The following is a 20,425-nucleotide window of genomic DNA, read 5'->3' on the forward strand; positions in this document are numbered from 1 at the left end:
AGTACAAGGGGAGGGGAGGTGGGGGCACAGGGCAAGTACGGGGGGTTAGGCACTCTTTACACTTGGGGGGGAGGGATTAGGCACTCTTTACACTGGGGGGGGGGGGGTTAGGCACTCTACATTTTACACCGTTCACTGCAATGGGAATGGTACTTAAATGGTATTTAAAACAGTAATCTGCTGCAGTGGGAATGCTAATACCGTTTTAAATACCATTTAAGATTACCAGTACTTTAAACTGGTCTGCAGTGGGAAAGCAGTATTAGATTATTATTATTATTATTATTATTAATATGGTCCTTTATTTATAAAGGTCCAACTTATTCTGGCTGCATTGTATAATCAGATAATGTATTATCATTGACATCAGCGCCAAACACAGTGCAGCTTAGTTTTATTTGCCTACCACTGGCACATAATCCAATGTACACTAAAGCCAATTATCCATTATGTTACCTGTATGTTTTTGGACTGAGCGAGAAAACCAGATAATGAGAAGCAACATACAAACTCTGCCCAGAAAGCGAAGGTTACCTAAGGCACAAAGGCTTAGGGGCACCTAAAACACAGAGGGTCTCATGCAGAGCTGGGCATATAAATCTGGAACAAAATATGCAATCCAGTGAATATTCTGTGTATTTCATGGTTATATATAAATAAACTTTAAATGACTGCTTTCATTTTGAGCTGTGACATATTTTACTGTCACTTTGAGCGGATTTTAGCCCACAAACTCTTCATCCCAGCTCAGTAGCTATCAGCTTCTACCTTCAATCTCTGTCTTCACAGCTCCCTCTTTCCATAGCCAACAAGTTTGAAACTGATCCTTAACAACCCCAGCAAAATTGCTTTCAGTTTCTGTTATGACATCTTTTAGATCACAGAGGAGGAATTTGGTCCAGCGAGTGGCCTCTAGTGGTCAGTGGCGGTACTTTACATGCGCAAATAAGTCAATACAATGACAGTTCTGGTGGATTGTTAGATTTGGTCAAAGTGGAAAGCCCGATGCGTTTCCTCATAGCAATGACTTCGTCAGGGGCAACAGTGCAACCGATATAACTGTGAATCGTAATACAATACTATAAGTAATAATTTAAACATGTTTAAGTATACAACATGAGTACAAAACCGGTTAGAGAGGAAGGAGGAGAAAAGGATAATAATGGACATGTCACCTTATTAAACCCTTTGGTGAAAATTGGTGGTGAGTGGAAGCCAGTTAAGAGCATAAAACAAATAAAAACACATACCTATAGGTTTATCCAAAAATGACATCCAGAAAAGAATTTTCAATACAATCCAGATTTAGAATGTCCAAAAAGAACTAATATATGGATTGACATATGGTAAGGACTTGAATGTTACAATTAGCATGTGTATACATCACTTAGATCAGTGGTTCCCAACCTTTTTTATCTCCCGTACCCCTTGATTAGAGTTTTAATTTATGAGTACCCCCATCTCAATTTGAAAAATCCACAGTACTTACGAGTGTAGTGGAAGTGAGCAGTATGCGTGTACTAATGCGTGTCCTTATATTAAGGAGTAGTGGAGGAGTAGTATGCAGTCAGGAATCCTCTGTGTCTGGCCGCTGGCTGTATACTGTCATCGGGGTTCCCACTAATGCCTGTAGGAATAATGCCACTGCTTTCTCGACACCTGACACGGGGCAGATGATTGCTGATGTTTGAGGGCAGCGTAGGTAGCTCCTAGTGGATTGCTTGTCAGGCAAAAGCACAAGGAGACACTAATGACGCTGCAGACAGAACCAAAAGTGACACAACGTGGTTCGTCTCCATGGTAATGGGAGTCTTCTGCTGCCATCATAAGATTTTTCCTTCTTCCGCCATTACCAATGTTATTTTCAAGTACCCCCAATTGGTCTGCAGAGTACCCCCAGGGGTACTAGTACCCCAGGTTGGGAACCACTGACTTAGATATATATATTATAGTTCGGATGGCAGCACTCAGCCAAATATGACAAGCCCAGGCCAGAAATGTGATGCCAAAATTTCATTGTGATTTATTGCATTTTCGTGCATTTGGTTGGAGGACCCAGAGAGAACCTAAAGTCACATGTAGAAAAAACACCAATAAAATGGGAGGAGCAAAAGGTAACTAAGTAACATCAAATGTAAGCAAACACTGAACCTATCAACACATATACTAGCAATATAAACACAATTCTATAAAAGCAGATATGACTACATAGCGGTTGCAATCCTACAGGAAATAGCCACAACACCAATACTGAATTAATCCATACTTGCCTACTTTTGAAAACTAATTTCAGGGAGATTATAGTTGCTAATAATATTTTGCAAAGTGCCCCATTGAGGGGGCCTGTCATGCTCCACCCAAAGGACGTGTCTAGTTCCATATATGGATTGTGAACAGAGATTGTGAACGTGGCACCTAGAAATGTGGGTGTATAATTTAAAATTACTTATATCCAAAAGGAGATGAGCCCTAAAGCAGTTAGTAAGAGTAACTATATTTGATAAAGTGCTAGGAAATGGTGCTGATGATTCAATGTCTCTAATGGTGCTGATGATTCAATCTCTAATTATTTTTTCCCAAAAAAATGTAACAGTGTAATGTGGGCTAGGTGAATTGAGGGAGATTGCTAGACTAATAAGGGGAGGAAAGAGAAATTGCTGCTATTTCAGGGAGTCTCCTGCAGAAAGCAGGAGGGTAGGCAACTATAAACCAACACAATTATTTGAATACTACAATTACCTCCTTTTCTTTCTGCTTCCTTTTCTTCCCTATTGTACAAAATTCCCAACTTGAATCTATTTTGTCATTGTCTTTTCTCTTCTTTTTTTTGTTTCTTATTCTTTTTCATTTTTATTAAGTCCACTACAGCTTACTCCGTTTAGTCGACAGTGTGTTTCTCTTTAATACTTTGTATGCTTATTGCATCACCCGTTGTATTTGATTTGTCTGCACTGGTTTCTTACACTTCCTGTTTGTGTTTGTTATTAAACTAATAAAGATTGTTTGCACCAAAATACCTCAATTACTAAAAACAGGGTCAAGTTCGTATCCAAACCATTTACTTACAACGGTTCTGCACACTTGTTTTTTCTTTTCGCTGCGCTGGGGTCCTGTAACAGAACCACTACTAGGAAACTCACATTTTAAAGTTGATTTAACGGTGATAACATGCAAATTCAAACATACAAACTATAATAGTAGTTTGCTTTTCTATCAAAAAGTCCAAGAAGGAAAGTCAAGTGATAAGGAGATTTGGTACTTGTTTCCTATCTGGGCGCCCAGGTTTTCTACGTACGGCACCGTAATGAAATCGGATCGCATCGCATCGTACACATACACGATATTGAACGATGATGCGATGCGATGCGATCCGATTCGATTTCCCATAGGAAACAATGTGAAATGGCTCAATTTAGCCAAATTCTCATAGGAACAATAGTAAATGGGCCAAAAACACCCCTGAACATTGAAATGTCCCCCCAAAAGTAGTTGACGCCACCCCGCCATCAACGTGAACCCGAAGCGTGGCGAGCGCAGCGAGCCCGCGAGGGGCGGCGGTACGCGTCCTCCGACCTTTTCATGCCCTACTATCCACGTCGGCGTGGAGTGAGAATAGAATAGTGTGGCGAGCGCAGCGAGCCACCGAGCCCGAAGCGTGGCGAGCGCAGCGAGCCCCGCGAGGGGACGTGGATACCTTCACAGTTATACGCGTCCCCTCGCGGGCGACGCGGACACCTGGGAAGCCCGCGAAGGGACGCGTTTACCTGTGAAGGTATCCGCGTCCCCTCGCGGGGCTCGCTGCGCTCGCCACGCTTCGGGCTCAGTGGCTCGCTGCGCTCGCCACACTATTCTATTCTCACTCCACGCCGACGTGGATAGTAGGGCATGAAAAGGTCGGAGGACGCGTACCGCCGCCCCTCGCGGGCTCGCTGCGCTCGCCACGCTTCGGGTTCACGTTGATGGCGGGGTGGCGTCAACTACTTTTGGGGGGACATTTCAATGTTCAGGGGTGTTTTTGGCCCATTTACTATTGTTCCTATGATAATTTGGCTAAATTGAGCCATTTAACATTGTTTCCTATGGGAAATCGAATCGGATCGCATCGCATCGCATCGTTCAATATCGTGTATGTGTACGATGCGATGCGATCCGATTTCTCTACGGAGAATAGCATGGTGCGCAATTAACTTAGTGGGCGCCCAGATAGGAAACAAGTACCGGAGATTTCAGATTGGAGTAATAGCTTTGGGAATACTGTTATGACAACAGAACTGATCTAGTGGTTGAAAAAAAAGTGTACATGGTAATTAGTCTATGCACTTCACTCAACAGTTCATTACTCATGTTGTAAAACCCTGTGTCATGTATCTGAAGCCCAGGGTAGCTGCAGCAAAGTCGTTTTTCTGTGCCAAACTGTATATCAGCCAGCATTTATTTGACAGTTCGTTACAAGGAAAGTCAGCTTTGTTGGAGCCACAATTTAGGTTTATGTGTCTCCTTGTGAAAAAAAAAAGTGAAACCCTGCTGTCTATTCAGCTGCTCGAAACAGTTTGTATTGTGTCAACATTGTAATTGTATATCCCCAAGATTTGATTTAGAACATGTGCCAGGAAAAAGAGCTGAAAATATCATTGAATAGAAACGGTCATGACCAAGAGAAAGCTTAATGATGCATGTGAAATAGATATTGTACGAAGTATCAGAGCCAAAGTACTATACGGAAAGTCATGATGCCAAGTGATAGCGTATTCGTGGTGTGCAGTGTCAATGTTCACACTCAATATTGTTGAAACTAGTAACATGATGATCAATAGTTCTGTAAACTTTGCGGGTTTGTAAGTGATAAGTAATATATATATGTTACAAAACTCAGCTTAACCATCAGCTTTGGAGAACGTTCCAGTCACAAACATTGCATAACGCCCAAGCACATCGAAAGCACAAGTTATGGGATGAAAGGCACCCCCGGGACTCCGTAATGAAGTTTTAAGACACACGGAGTCATTTCAGAGATTGACTTACTCTAACTTGAAGTCAGTCTCTGTATCGGCACTGCTGAATCTCGGCATGACTTTGTTTGTCAGAGGGGGCTGCGAATGCTTCTCCTCATTTCACTTCTTCCTCCAAACTTGTAAATCAGTTGGGTCGATGTTTCTTGCCTTATAAAAACACTTTTTTCAGGACATTCATTTTTTAGCAGCACTAAGTTGTGGCCTAATAAATGAGCAGTCAAGACAATTAAGCATCTTGATTACATTGATTAAAGTGCAGGTTCCAATGCAGTTTCCTATATAGGTTTCACCTGGATGGTGCGTTGAGGGTTTCTAACATCACTGAAAACTTACTTGGAGGAGAACAAAAGGGTCCGTAGACATCTACAAAATAGGGAATGCTGATGTAAATGGAATGTTGTCTCTTAGTGTTATCAATGTCAGAACGGGGCATCAAGGGCCCACAGGGGGGGAATACAGAGGTTTTAGACCTCATGGGGCCCTAGACAAGATACCAGTTTGAGGCAATCCTCCCTCAAACAATTCAGGACCTTGACACAAGCACAGTCTTCAAATATATGCTCAATTTCGTGAACAATTTCGTGAACATCAGACTGTGTAAACCAGAGAAAAATATTTTGGTAGTGTTAAAAGGTCCATTCCTCTGGGAACATTTTGGTCAGAATATCGTTATGGGGGCCCCCTGGGAGTTGCAGGTACCTAGGCAGATGCCTAGGTTACCTTGTGTAAAATCCTCCGCTGAGTGGTAGGGACCCATGTTTATGTATGTGACCAGCTGCCTCGGAGGTTTAACGGCTAACCATTACAGACTGCACGGTCTGAGCCCCTTGATAAATATATACAGTAAATACTGCTAGTATATGCATGATAATGTACTAGATTAATAACAGCACTGTAAAGAATACACCAACGTGTTGTGCAGTATAAGGTAACATATACTGTAATGTATAAATCAAGTGCATAGATTGAAACCTGATCTGTAATGGATCTGTAATGCCTCCAGGCAGTGTGGCCTACTGGGGGTTTCTCCTAAACCCCTATGGTCCAGGCCAACCATGTGTTTCATAAACAGGGGAAAAAAATCAGCTACAATGAAAGTTAACTATGGATATGGAGGGGAAGGGTAGAACAAAGAGAAGGAGAAAATGTAGGGAGGGGGAGTGAAGAAATAGCAATACAGACTACAAAAATCATAGGATAAGAAAGCATGTTACTGCTCATACAGAACATGCTAAGGATGACACTCAACCTTCACTAATTATCCTGAACACACTGTGGGGGTGATTCTGGTTGGTTTGCAAAAGTAAAATCCTTAATGCAGCAACTTTTCTACTCCTTCCTCTACACACTTAGGGGTAGATGTATGAAGCAGTGGTAAGGGAGGAGAAGTGATAAAGTGCTTTGTACCCTGGGGCGGATCCAGGAGAAAATGACAGGGGGGGCACCATGATAGGAAAGGGTTTGGGAGGGGGGGGGGGGTTAGTGGTGCCAGTGTACGTGCAGCGAGAGAGAGGAGAGCAGAGAGAGGGCAGAAATGGGATTAAAACTTTGCCCTGTCGTTTAAAGTGCACAGGCCCACCTTGGCGACAAAAGTGAAGTTATGCGCGCCCCGGAAAAGGGGGTGTGGCCACTCAAAAGGGGATGTGTCCTTGAGTGCAGTGTACCGCACCTTATACAACTTCTACACATTATGCAACAAAATACTAGACCCCATTATACTTGCCCCTTACACATGATGCCAAATCAAATTAGCCAAAATTCACATAATGCCACATGGATTGAGCCAAAATGCACATACAGTAATGCCAAATGGATTATGTCAAAATTCACACAATGCCAGACGGATTGAGCCAAAATTCATAAAATGCCAAACGGATTGAGCCAAAATTCACATAATGCCACACGGATAGAGCCAAAATTCATATCATGCCACACAGATTAAGCCAAAATTCACAATATCCTCCATAAACAGGGACATTGCGCACCAAACACCATAATGCCTATTAAAAATTATGCTACATTACAGTAGCATAATACAGTACAGTTTCAGGTAGAGCAGCTTGAAATTGATGTATATGGGAGATACGTTTTTTTACGGGCACATGTAAATCAAAAACTAATGCATATATTGGCTGTGTATGTTCCCCCTCCATATACGAATGAAGTTCTGCGGCAAGCGGTTAAATTTGTTGCAAATTCACCTATGACCCCCACAATATGTATGGGGGATTTTAATAATGTTATGGATGGGGCAAAGGATAGATGGCGACAAACAATATTAAATAATACTCAGATTCCTTCCCCTACGGCATTTGCAAGATTTGTGACGGAAATGGGATTAATTGATGTTTGGAGAGAACGAAATAAGGAGGTTAGGGAGTTCTCCTGCTACTCAGCAACTTTCCATACACTCTCACGAATAGATTTGGTATTACTTACCCCCGATTTAATGCCGGAAATAGGTGAGGTAGGTTATCTCTCCAGGGGAATATCAGATCACTCCCCGATTTCTCTTACTATTGGGGTAAATCCAGATCAGGGTATGAAGTTTTGGAAACTGAATCCCTTTTGGCTAACCCTTATGGGGGAGGGTCAAGAAATAGTTTCATTATGTGAAGAATTTCAATTGAAAAATATGACAGGTACAGATCCCTTGGTTAGGCATGAGGCCTTGAAAGCATATCTACGCGGCCTATTTATCAAGCGCGTATCCCAAATTAAGGCGAATAGCAGAAAAGAGGAAGAGAGATTGGAGGCGGCTTGCAGACAGTTTGAGTCCCAATACATTGCCTCAAAATTAGAGATAGATAGAACGGTATGGCAGGATGCACAACATTAATGGGCAGATTATTTATATGAGAAATCCAGGCAACGACTCCTATTCTCTGGGCATGAGAAATATCTGCAAGCCGAGATGAATGGTAGCTATTTGGCTTATTTGTCACGGGCTGATTTAGCCAGTAGTAACATAGTTCAAGGAATAAGGAATCCAGATGGACATCTGTGCTACTCTGGGGCAGAGGTAGCGGGAGTATTTCAGGATTTCTATAAGGCCTTGTATACATCTAGGGCATCATACTCTGATAAGCAATTAAGGGAGTATTTAGAATCAGTTAAACTCCCCTGTTTGTCCAGTATAGAGGCAGAGGCCCTAGAAGCTCCATTTAACAAAGAGGAAATAGAAGAAGCCATATTATCAATGCCATCCTCAAAGGCTCCTGGATGCGATGGGCTTCCAGTGGAAGTGTACAAAGTATTCAGGAGTTTTTTGTTTCATATTTATTAGATTTATTTAATGATTTATTTGAGTGGGGGTCACTGCCATGGTCCATGTCAGAAGCAAACATCATAGCACTAATAAAACCAGGAAAGGACACTACACTCCCAGAATCATACCGCCCCATATCATTATTGACAACGGACATAAAAATACTAGCAAAAGTTATGGCGGCTAGATTAAATAAAAGTATTAGGTCCATAATCCATCCAGACCAAACAGGCTTCATGCCAGGAAATTCGACCAGTCAGAATATACGAAGACTGTTTTGTCACCTTCAGAGGGGGGATTCGGCAGAGTCGGGGGCAGTGGTGGTGTCTTTGGACGCCGCCAAGGCCTTCGACTCTGTTGAATGGAGATATTTATGGGAGGTAATGAGGAAATTTGCATTTGGCCCACGATTTATACGGCTTGTACAGATACTTTATACGAATCCAAAAGCAAGAGTAACTATAAATGGCTATACGTCAGAAGTATTTACATTGGGAAGAGGGACGAGGCAGGGATGCCCCCTTTCCCCAATTTTGTTTGCGGTAGCAATTGAGCCTTTGGCATGTCTGCTAAGAGATGGGAAAGAGGTGTGCGGGATTAGAATCGGTGGTGCAGAAGATGTAGTGGCCATGTATGCAGATGATACCCTTCTTTTCCTACGGGATGCGGAGAGTTCACTTAAGGCTGCACTTCAGATAATCGATGAATTTGGGGTGTTCTCTGGGCTTTTAATTAATTGGGGGAAATCATATATATTTCCGTTATCAGGGCAGATACCTGAAATAGAGAGGATCAGTCATCCCTTGACATGGACTAAAAGGTTTAAATATCTAGGGATTTGGATTACACCACAGGCTGCTGAATATGTATCACAGAATATAGATCCAATAACAGTAAACTTTAGAGAAAGGGCACAGGCATGGAGAAAATTGCCATTATCGGTTTTGAGTCGCATTAATCTATTCAAAATGGCTATGCAGCCTAAATTTGTATATGCGCTGCAGAACTCCCCAATATACATACCAAAACAAATATTCAGTAAGATAGAAAATGCAATATTGTCTTATATATGGAACAATGGTAGGGCCAGAGTTTCAATTAAAACCTTATATAAGCCATTGATTTTGGGAGGTTTGGGACTACCCAACCTTAGATTGTATTACTTTGCTTCACAATTGGTGTATATGTCAGAGTGGGTAAAGGGTACTCTAGATCCAACAATGACCGGCTTTATTGCTGAGCAGGTGAATTCCTTTTCCACTTTTTCCTTTTCCCCTCTTCAATTTTTATTATTGTGTTCGACACCAAGTAAATATCCGCATATAATTCGTCAAGCCGTAGTAATTTGGAGATCTGCTCATACATATTTTGATTGGTCTGCCCAGGATAGATCCACACCGGTATGGTTCAATGACAGATATCCGGAATTTAAGAAATTGTCAGAAGATAATATTTGGGTTAACTGTGGCCTATTGGATATAGGCCAGATATTCAGTGAAGACAAGATTAGGTCCTTTCAACAACTGAAAGAGGAATTTGGAGTTTCAAATAAGGCACTATATAGATATTTCCAATTAAGACACGCGGCAACAGCCCAATTCCCAGAAGGGCCGCCGGTAATCTCGGATTCTCCAGTAAAAAAGTTATTGTTGAAATTAGGATGTAAGGGGAGAATGTCTGTAATATATGCGGTGATGAACGATAAGGGTGTGCCGGATCAAATCGGAAAGTTGAGGGTGAAATGGGAAACAGATTTGGGACCTCTTTCTGAGGAGATGTGGAACCAGATTTTGGAGTCCACGACACACACAACTCCGTGTATCAGATTTAAACAAATTGCTTTTTATATACTGCATGGGGTATATTGGACACCTCTGTCCCTTCAGAAGGCAGGTCTTGGAGAAAATTCTAAGTGCCCTAGGTGTCAAGGGGAAAATGCAGGATTTTGGCATATGATATGGGAGTGCCCAGATATCCATGATTTTTGGGGTGCGGTTTGGAGGGATGTGCGGGTAACAGCCCCAATGCTACCTGAATTAGATCCATTGATATGTTTATTTGGTGTAGGTATTGAAGAAACATTCTCAAAGAGTATGTATAAATACGTGCTATGTCTTACAACAATGGTTAAAGTAATAATAGCCAGAAACTGGTTTACATCAGAAACTCCAAATATCAATAAGTGGAGAGGGCTAGTTAATGAAGTAGTACGACATGAACGACATATGTTTAAAACTCGTGGGGCCACTCATAAATTTTCTGAAAAATGGGAGAGATGGTGTATATCTAGACTGGGTAGAGGGGACAACATATCATAATATAAAAATAATATAAGATACAGTAATATAAAAATTTTGGGGGTTATATTATATATTTAAAATAATCTGGAAGTGTGTATAGGGGTAGATAGGAGTAGGGATGTTATTTCCTTATCCCCTCCCCTTCCCCTTTATTATTATTATTATTTATCTATTTTGTGGCTTTTTTTTTTGCAAGCTCTCTATGAGATATTATATAGAGTATTGTTGAAATTCAAGAGGAAAGATTAAGATATACAGGAAGAGAACGTGATATGATAAAAATAATCAAGTAATATATAGGGATACAGTGTATAATATAAAATAGAATCAGCAGGGTTAAATTATTATTTTGGGCTGGGTTTTTTTTTTTTTTGGTAGAATTGTTCTGGGACAGCTTGGTCATGGGCATGGGTGGGGGGATGCAGGGCGGGAATAAGAGGAGGAGGGGGGGGAAGGGAGGGTAAAATAATCACAACATATTAACCACAAAAATACAAGCCATCACGTACACAGGGGTAGATAAAATAAACACGTATTAAAATACACAGTAATAAACACAGAACCACGCATAAAAATCACAAGGAAGGGTTACACAGATTCATACATACATTAGTACACACTAAGATATAAGGAAGGGTGGGAGGGAGGGAGGAAATAGAGGAAAAAGGGAAATAGTAAGAGGGGTAGGGGGAGGTACGCTTAAATAAGTTAGAAGGTGGTAGAGAGTTCCTGCCCTGCATCCATTCGCGGATGCGATATGGCCTAGAAATATAAAATATAAGTTGTAAAATGTACGGTAGACTAAAAGGTCGATAGGAAAAGTAAGAGATGTGTTTTCTAGAAGAGAATGGATTGCATGTCTCAGTACAATGTACCACTGTCCTATGGTATGATGTGTTTTGTATTTTTCTTTTTTTTGTGTGTTTGTTTTTTGTTTGTTTTTTACGATGTTAATTGTAGAACGATAATGTTTAATTATGTTATTTATGCGATGTATGGATGAAAAGGAAAAAGAAAATAAAGAAAACTTGATCCAAAAAAAAAAAAAAATTATGCTACATAAGGGCTGCTTACCTACATGCTCATTGCCAGGGGTTCCATGCTCATTGCCAGGGATTCCATGCTCGTTGCCATGTGGGATTACATGCTCATTGCCAAGGGGGAATACATGCTCGCGGTAACTGGGGGACAGCCACCTCTAGGCAGAAGTGACAGCCGGGGAGAGAGCGGGAGGCTGCCTGGCTGTATTCAGAGTGCTGCAGGGCCCGGCTATTTGAAATAATACTCCTTTCACACCAGAAAATGCATTCATGGGTTGGCCCCTTTTACACCAGTCCCTGCATTTTCTGATGTGAGGGGGAGAGAAAATAATTTAACCAACTCACCCATTTACATGAGACAAGTATCATATAGAAGAACTTTTGATGGGGGTCGGAATTAACTAGTCTCATGTTATCCTATGGGGAAAACGTTCCAGCTCTGCCCAGTGATTTCTCACTTCCCAGGGGGGGCTAGCTACACGGGGCTGGGCTCGTTTGAAAGCCCTGGTCCTCAGCTATATCAGAAATATCAGCTATATCTGAAATGACAGGGAGGCATGTGCCAATCAGCTCCTATCTGTCCCTGTAACTTAACAGTCAGGAGCTGATTGGCTGGTGATAAAGTACCAGGCACTTTATCACTTCTCCTCCCTTATCACTGCTTCATACATCTACCCCTCACTGCCCTCCAACTGACTTGTGCAGACACAGGGGGTGATTCTGGTTGGTGTGCAAAAGCAAACTCCTTCTTTATGGACAAAACCATGTGCACTGCAGGTGGGGCTAATATAACGTGCAGAGAGAGTTACATTTGGGTGAGTTATTTTATATACTGGATGCTTTATACTTACACACCCCACCCAAATGTAACTCTCTTTGCACATGTTACATCTGCCCCACCTGCAGTGCTGATGGTTTTGTCCATTAAAGAAGGAGTTTGCTTTTGTACACCAACCATAATCACCTCCTGTGTCTGCACAAGTCAGTTGGCGGACAGGAGAAGTGTGCAGAGGAAGTAGTAGAACAGTTGCTGCATTGAGGATTTATGGGTACTTTTCTTGGCACATGTCTAAAGAGTATTTATAGGGGGTTCTGTCCAGGATAATACGCTTATCAGCATGTCCAGGAGTGTGTGAAAGGAGCCTGGGAAGAACAAGGAGTTCAAAATCTATGGTTAGTGCATGAATTTATGAAATTAGTTTGGGGAATTTCCACCAAGTCTACATCAAGATGCCCCTATGGCTGCCTCTAGAACAAAGCAGAGGACATAAGGAAAGATAATGGAGACACCCAGTACCACCTGGAGGAGAGAAGACATTCACAGCTAATAGAAATTATACTTACCATATATACTCGAGTATAAGCCTACTTTTTCAGAACATTTTTTATGCTGAAAAAGCCTCCCCTCGGCTTATACTCGAGTGAGGGTCCCACTTGAGTCAATACGTTTTCCCAGTTTTTTTTGTTGTAAAATTAGGTGCCTCGGCTTATATTCGGGTCGACTTATACTCGAGTATATACGGTATATTTTTTAATACACCGTCCCCTTAGTATTGATAGGTTTGTAATATATCTACACCCTTTCAGACTTAAACCATGGCTTTAAACTGGCTCTTAATGCACATGCGCCGCAAAAAAAACCTGTTTGGCTTTTGTTTGAAATGGGGCAAAACTTGGATGTCCAATTAGAGAACTACATATTGCAGTGTACTCTACCTACCTAGGTTTGCACTTTGCAGTGTACACTACCTGATTCATGATGTACACTTCTGGAAGTGTGTACTATATATCTGTGTTAACAAAAAGCACATTACAGAGCTAGGAACTATGTACTGTACTAGTACATCCTACAAGAAGGAGGCATATACAGTAGTAATTAAGCACTTGATGAATGGTTGCTTTCATCTTGCAGTTGTTAGAAATTACTTAAGTTATAATTTACCTCTTTGCAGTCTAATTGCTTTTATGTCAAATACTTATTACACTTTCAACATCATAATTGCTACTGTAAATTGTTTATTCTATGGAGACCTATGTTAAATGAACATAAATAAATGTTACTCATACAGTGGCGTATTGGCCAAAGATTTAACAGGGAAGAATTTGATAGGCCAACGCACCTGTGAGGCCTGGCGCCGCATGTCAGCCAGTGACCAGAGTAGTGACTCCATGCCCCTTTTGTCTCCCACACGAACAGCTTTTGCTTGTTTGTAGAGCAGATTACCCAACACTGAAAATACTCATCGAAGGCGAACAGCCATCTATATCTATTCTGACATCTGTCAAATGGACAAGATTGGGTGCGATCTGAGGTGTAACAATTTCAGGGGTGTTTCTGGGCTCCACTGAGGGAGCGGAGAGGATATTTGTGATATTTGGGACTTTCATCTTAAAGAATTATTACACCAATGTTGGTAATTTGTTGGCACTAACTCCCCACAGCTCAGTTCCCAGCCCTTACCTAAGTTCCCACCCCTGGGATTCCATTTCCTGTGTAGCTGGTATGCACAATAATATCAGGCGTCATGCTAACAATGCTCATCAACTGGTCATCTAATACTCTAAATACTGGTTACTATCCAAACAGGTACAGTCACCCAAAAATGTAAGTAGAGAACCCTCCAAAGCTCCAACCTATACAAGCAATATGCCCCTGGGCAAATTCACAGTACACTATAAGTATATTTATAACCAATAATTCAATGAGTCATATCTAATTAGGAACACTTCAGGTTTCACACCCAGAGCTATTCATTTATTTAGCATTTTTCCTGTGTGGTAAGACATCGTGTAACTCAGGATGACCTTTAGATTCTGGGTACAATGATGAATCTGTGGTTTTTCCCACACATTGAATGCTTTTCCTCTCTGCTCCCAAGGCTGCAAGGAACAGTGCGCCCTCTCAGCTTTATGCATGCTGGATACAGGAGCAGATTGATTAGGTCAGAGCTGACAACTAAATGCGCCAATTGAATACACCCCGATATGTATTGTAGATGAACACTTTTAGCATAACCTAGAATCTCCCGTAATTCATCTGGAGTCGAGCTTTTAGCCATGCGGCTCTGACTCTAGAGAACTCACTTCCCTGCACAGTTCGAGAGAACCCCACTGTAGAACCCTTCAAAAACACACTCAAGACTTTCCTGTTTACTCAAGCATTTCCATAATTACTTTAAGTATACTGTAGTTTAGGAAAAGCTTTTTTTATACTTCCTGTACTGTATTACATTCATTCTATTAAGCATTGACTCCTATTTGAGAAAGAGCTCTATATAAATAAAAAGGTACTTCTTTACTTTCACGGCGCCAGCATGGCGCCGCGCGTCAGAGTCCCCTTGCGGGGCTCGCTTCGCTCGCCCACGCTGCGGGCGCGGTGGCTCGCTACGCTCGCCACGCTATGAACTATCCATGTTGGCATGGCGTTAACTCCGTTTATTTAACTTAATTAGTGGCGAGCGTAACCCGGAAGTACGCGCGGCGCCATGCTGGCGCCGTGAAAGTAAAGAAGTACCAATAAAAAGTTTTTTTTTTATTAATAATAATAATTCTTCTTCTTCTTCTTCTTCTTCTTCTTCTTATTCTTCTTCTTCTTATTATTATTATTATTATTATTATTATTATTATTATTATTATTATTACAGTGCATACTTATTTATGTGTGTGCAAGTGAAGAAAGAACTCCTTTTATTAGGGTATCTGCCCAGCATCTGACATTTCAGTCTGTGTTGGAACCTTTAAGGCAGGCATGTCCATACTATGGCCCTCCAGATGTTGTGAAACTACAAGTCCCATCATGCCTTGCCACAGTTTTGCTATTAGGTAATGCTAAAAGGATTGCAAAGCATGCTGGGATGTGTAGTTTCACAACAGCTGGAGGGCCATAGTTTGGACAGGCCTGCTTTAAGGAGTGCCCACAATAAAGCGGTCCAGGAGATGTGTTTCATCTAGTTACATTTAAATGTGTATTTGTTCTTGCTACCATAGTTCAACTAGTTTCAATAAGTCAAGCTTTAACATACTATATGGTGTCCATCAGTCACATCCATCCACTGAGAAATCCACTGTGCTGCAAGTTAGCAAAACAAATACAAATACAAATTAAGGGGCAGCCACTGATTGGCTGAGAGTCATTTCATTTGTAAGGGTTTTTTGAATTCTCCTGTTCCCTGCCTGCGGCTTCCCATGAGTGGGAGACCTGCCAGGGAAGCTCAAGGGAAATTGGGTCTGACTTGTCCTTAGGACAAGTCGGCCAGTGGTATGGGGGCATTTACACCCTGTGTTACTGAGTCTTCCCCCCCCCCCCCTACCATTTTTTGGCACAATGCATAGCAATTAAATGTACAATATTTGACTTTTCTAGTGTACACTACTTACTTAAAATGTTTATTTTACTTTGTGTAAAGTTTACATCCCCATTACATATAGCAGACAGTTAAGTCCGAGCGAGCCAGACAAAATATAAATGCACATGTACTCTATTGCCTCAAATATTAACAGCTACAAGGCTAAAGTCTTATATTAAATTCCCATTGAGGGTTTATGAGTTTAATTATTATCCCATAAGCAAAGCTGCTCAATGTCTAATGTAGTTTTTTTTTTAAATTACATTTGCTGTTTTTTTTTTTTTAAACTTACAGCTGACCTTTTTGTATGTTTGGGATACACATGTTCTTTAGCAAATTGGTACACAATGCAGATGTATTTGTAGATGTAGTAACACCGGGTTACAAAGCAAATCTCTTTCCTCAAACAAGACAGTCCTTCACTGATATCCCATAGTTGTGTCAGAGGTAGAGGCAAATCAAGTCAATGCTGACATCTTCGGTCACAGCAGATCCGAGATGTTATGCAAATAGTGCAGGTGCCGTCTTTTGTAATAAAACCCATCCCACCGGCTTTCCAGCTTCACTGCATGCGTCCAAAGATACAGCATTGGAGAAACATCTTGCAGACATCTGAGGAAACCTATGGTTGTTCAAAATGTCCACCACAACTAAACTACTAGTGATAGCGATACTGTATCTGAAGAAGCAAGAGTGGCTTCAGCATGGCCCTAAAATGACTCTGACACACCTTCATTTTTTACACATTCCATGTTACCACTTTCACATACCTGAGGACATTCATTCAACTAACACACTGCAACTGGCATTTTAAGAGTAGCGCGGCACACGTACTGTACACTGCAGCAGAGCACAAAACATTGGTAATTTATGACTGAATCTAAACTGCGTCCACTGTTGAAACAGACTCATACTCTACTCCAGTACTTAAGGGCCCCATACATCAGCAATTAATTGTGACAATTTTCAGATATGGAGATGATTGCTACAATTAATTTTAGATGTGTGGGCTCCCCTTTTGGCAATCCCAATCACAATCGGCAATCGATTGCTTAATCAGATTTTTAAACATGCTTAATAATCTGGTATTATCTGCGGATCTTTTTTATATGTGTGGGCATTCCCAATTCGTCTTCTTCATCTATTTACATTATGAACAGCTGAAATGACAATCGATTGGGCAATTTCCAGATATGAAGATACAATCTTTAGATGGAAAAATCTGCCGATCACTGAAATAAATCTGTAATGTGTGGGCAAGTCAAATAGATTGTAGAATCCATTTATCTGGCCAAAAAATCCCTGTATCTGGATATCCATAAATTGTGATTGCTGATGTATGGGGCCCATAACACACTGTATGAATTCTCCAGGTCCTACCACCTGGAAAATTTGAAAAAATGAACACAATAAAGACTAGCAGTGGGATAGATGACACAGTTAGTTATATAATGATCAGCATTGCTGCACTATAGTTCAAGGGCCTATTCATTTAGTATTCCTTTTGGCATTGTGGTTTAACTTCATATGGTCCAGTTTCCTTCTATAGTTCCACAAGGTTCTGAATACGCAGTTTTCTCCATAGACAAGCACAGTACAATTCCTTAAGGGTGCATGACTGGAGGAGCATTTATTTTTAGCACTGACTATGATTTTCTTTTTTCAGCACCAGTAAGGGGTTTTATCTAGCACTAATTTAATAATGATCCTAGTCCTCCCATTTATAATGAAACAACGCCACATAGTGACCTCATGTCACAGAACAATGCCCGAATTGCATCATGTTAGAGGACAAAATAGCTGCCAATTTGAGCCAAAATGCCAGAAATGGCCATGACCGGCAAGATGGCTGCCTGCCCGGAAAGAACATAATGGGCCTAATTTAACATTGGATGTGGTTTTGCAAAAATTATCAAAACTACAACCACCTCCTTTAGCGTGCGGGGGGGGGGGGGCTAGCTCAGGGCAGGCCACCTTGCATGCAGGGTCCCTTCCTGTGATGCGATTGCAAGGTTTTGCCCCCTGTCTGCACAGCCAGCTGGAAAGCCAGGCGCAGGGCCAGCCATGTTTTGAGGTGCAGCGGCTGCTTTTGATGTGACCACCCTGTCGCAATAGCCCACCCAACCCCACCGCCTCCCGTCTATGAAACTGCAGTTGCATTTTCCTGAATTTGAGGTCTCACGCATGCGCACTGTGGCGTGCACGCATGCACGGATTTGCTAAAACCACTGGATCGCGCTTTTAGCATATCTACAACCCAAGCTCAATTAGCCCAATAAAAGGTACATTAGACACATGTATTTCATTGTCACTAATTCATCTAACTTTTATAAATAATAAAAGGGCCAAACAATGAACACTTATGTGTAAAGGATCATTTAATATATGGTACTTACTGTATATATGATGTATGTTTGGTAATATCATCTCTTTGTTCTGTAGGGGAGAACGTTAGTACTGTATAACACAATAAAAAAAACTATTTTTCTAAAATAGTTTTCTTTTCATTTAACATTTTGCCACGTAACCATGGGAAGTTATCATGAGCCTTGTGATATTAAGTGACAAGTTGCATTGCCAATCAGGAATTACATTTATAATCCCTTTATGGGGATTATACCAAAATCTTTAAGTCTTTTAAAAATCTCAGCGGAAACTAAACTTCATAAACTCCCCGGTGTTTTTTGTTCTGCTCTCGCTGTTTAATTAAAGCTAACAATTTTTCATCACTGCAGATCTAAGAAAAACTGGACCCAGACGACTGCGTAGGATTATGGCGCTGGTAGAAGGCACAAATAAGAGGAAGACAGGAAACAATGTAAGTCCAAATTCAGTGGTGACAATTTCTATTGAATCCCCTGAGGTGGTGTCTAGCTCTGCAGCATACCTTTTTTACATTAGTTTGTTCAATCGATTCACCGAAAGCAGTATACGATGCTATTCCATCTATTTTTCAATCTGCTTTGATGTTTGAAACGTGTGACAGACAGAATCAAGCTGCTTATGATAACTGAATACCACAAGCCAAGTAATAAATTTAATTGACTGTATTATAATGCGCTGAAGTTATGAGTAGTAAACTTAGCCAAGCTGTTAACTTGTTCAACTGAGTTAATAAAGCTTTGCAACAGTGACAGTCTTCCTCTGCAGAGAGCCAATGCAAACAGTACAGTGGAAGGTATTACTGAGCAAAGTGATAAAGTGAAATATACCAGCAACAGTATTTACCATAAGCCATATTTACCCCCTTGTTGATTGTGGTTTCATTATTTAACGTTAGTTTATGAGCTATTGTTTGTGGGATGTTGTTGAGTGTTTTAGTTTAGCGTTTTATTTGCTATCTTATCATTTCTATGAAAGGTTTAGTGCATTCTATGTCTGCTACAGAAAACAGCAACCACCTAAAGGGAATATACAGTATATCCCTACAAGATTAAAAAAATAAAAAGTTATACTGTCTACGTGGAAATATTAAGTGTAGCTGCCGGTTCAGTATTTAGGAGACAGGCCAGGCAGGTGTAACACTCTCAATAATGATCACATTCTAACATCAGTATACACTATATGCAGCAGTATACACTATATATATATATATATATATATATATATATATATATATATATATATATATATATTTAGGCCCCAGTGAACTGGAGTTAGTATCTGAACTGGAAACTGAGAACAGCCCCCTCGGCTGTATCAGAGACGGAAAGCCGGCCTACTTGGCGTATAACGGAACTGAAGACTGGCGCACTTGGCGTATAATGGTACTGAAAGCTGGCCCACTTGGCGTATAACGGAACTGAACACTGGCCCACTTGGCATATAAGGGAACTGAACACTGGCCCACTTGGCGTATAACGGAACTGAAGACTGGCCCACTTGGCGTATAACGGAATTGACAGCAGAGCAGTTCTGGCAGCTGGAAACAAGGGCAGGATACCAAATTAGAGAGACTGAGCAGGATCCTGTGATGCAGCGGAATTTACACTATTGGTCCAGCCTGCCGGGAAGGTCATAAAAGACCCGGATCCGGAAGTCCCAATCCAAGATGGTGGCACCCATGGAAGCCAGCGGGTAGCGCCCGCTGGACCTGCCACAGTGCTGGCGCTGCGTGCCGCCTGCCGAGACCCCCAGCTGCCGTGAAGACCAGGGATGCTGGACAGCATGATGAAGGAGAGGCTTACCCGCTGGAGAGCCGCGGCCACATGCGTAAGCACCGGAGGGACCGAAGGCACCAGACTGGTTAGTATGCAGGGGGACCCCGGCCAACCGTGACACCCTTATTAGTATATGTGATTATAGTAACACAAAGGGCAGCTCTCCAGATCAGTCGCCCTTTGCAATCAGTGCCGATCCCTGGAGCACCAGTTTTATGACCCGGGAGTCCATCTGCACATGACCCAAACCCTACTATTTAACAGGGCCCAGCTGAGACCTGTGAATATGTGTTAAACCG

At 41.5% G+C, this 20,425-nt stretch overlaps 1 long non-coding RNA gene across 10 annotated transcripts in view; it reads left to right on the forward strand.

Annotated features, from left to right (window-relative positions):
* LOC146063545 (uncharacterized) overlaps window positions 1-20,425 on the forward strand; it is a 760,354-nt gene that overhangs the window by 279,598 nt on the left and 460,331 nt on the right. For all 10 annotated transcript variants that reach the window (XR_014471608.1, XR_014471607.1, XR_014471609.1 and 7 more), the window contains one exon: window positions 18,702-18,784. This is a non-coding gene — a long non-coding RNA (uncharacterized LOC146063545). The remainder of the gene's footprint in view (window positions 1-18,701; window positions 18,785-20,425) is intronic.

This window comes from Crinia signifera, chromosome 3, assembly GCF_055691185.1.
Source record: "Crinia signifera chromosome 3, ASM5569118v1, whole genome shotgun sequence".
Lineage (NCBI taxonomy): Eukaryota > Metazoa > Chordata > Amphibia > Anura > Myobatrachidae > Crinia > Crinia signifera.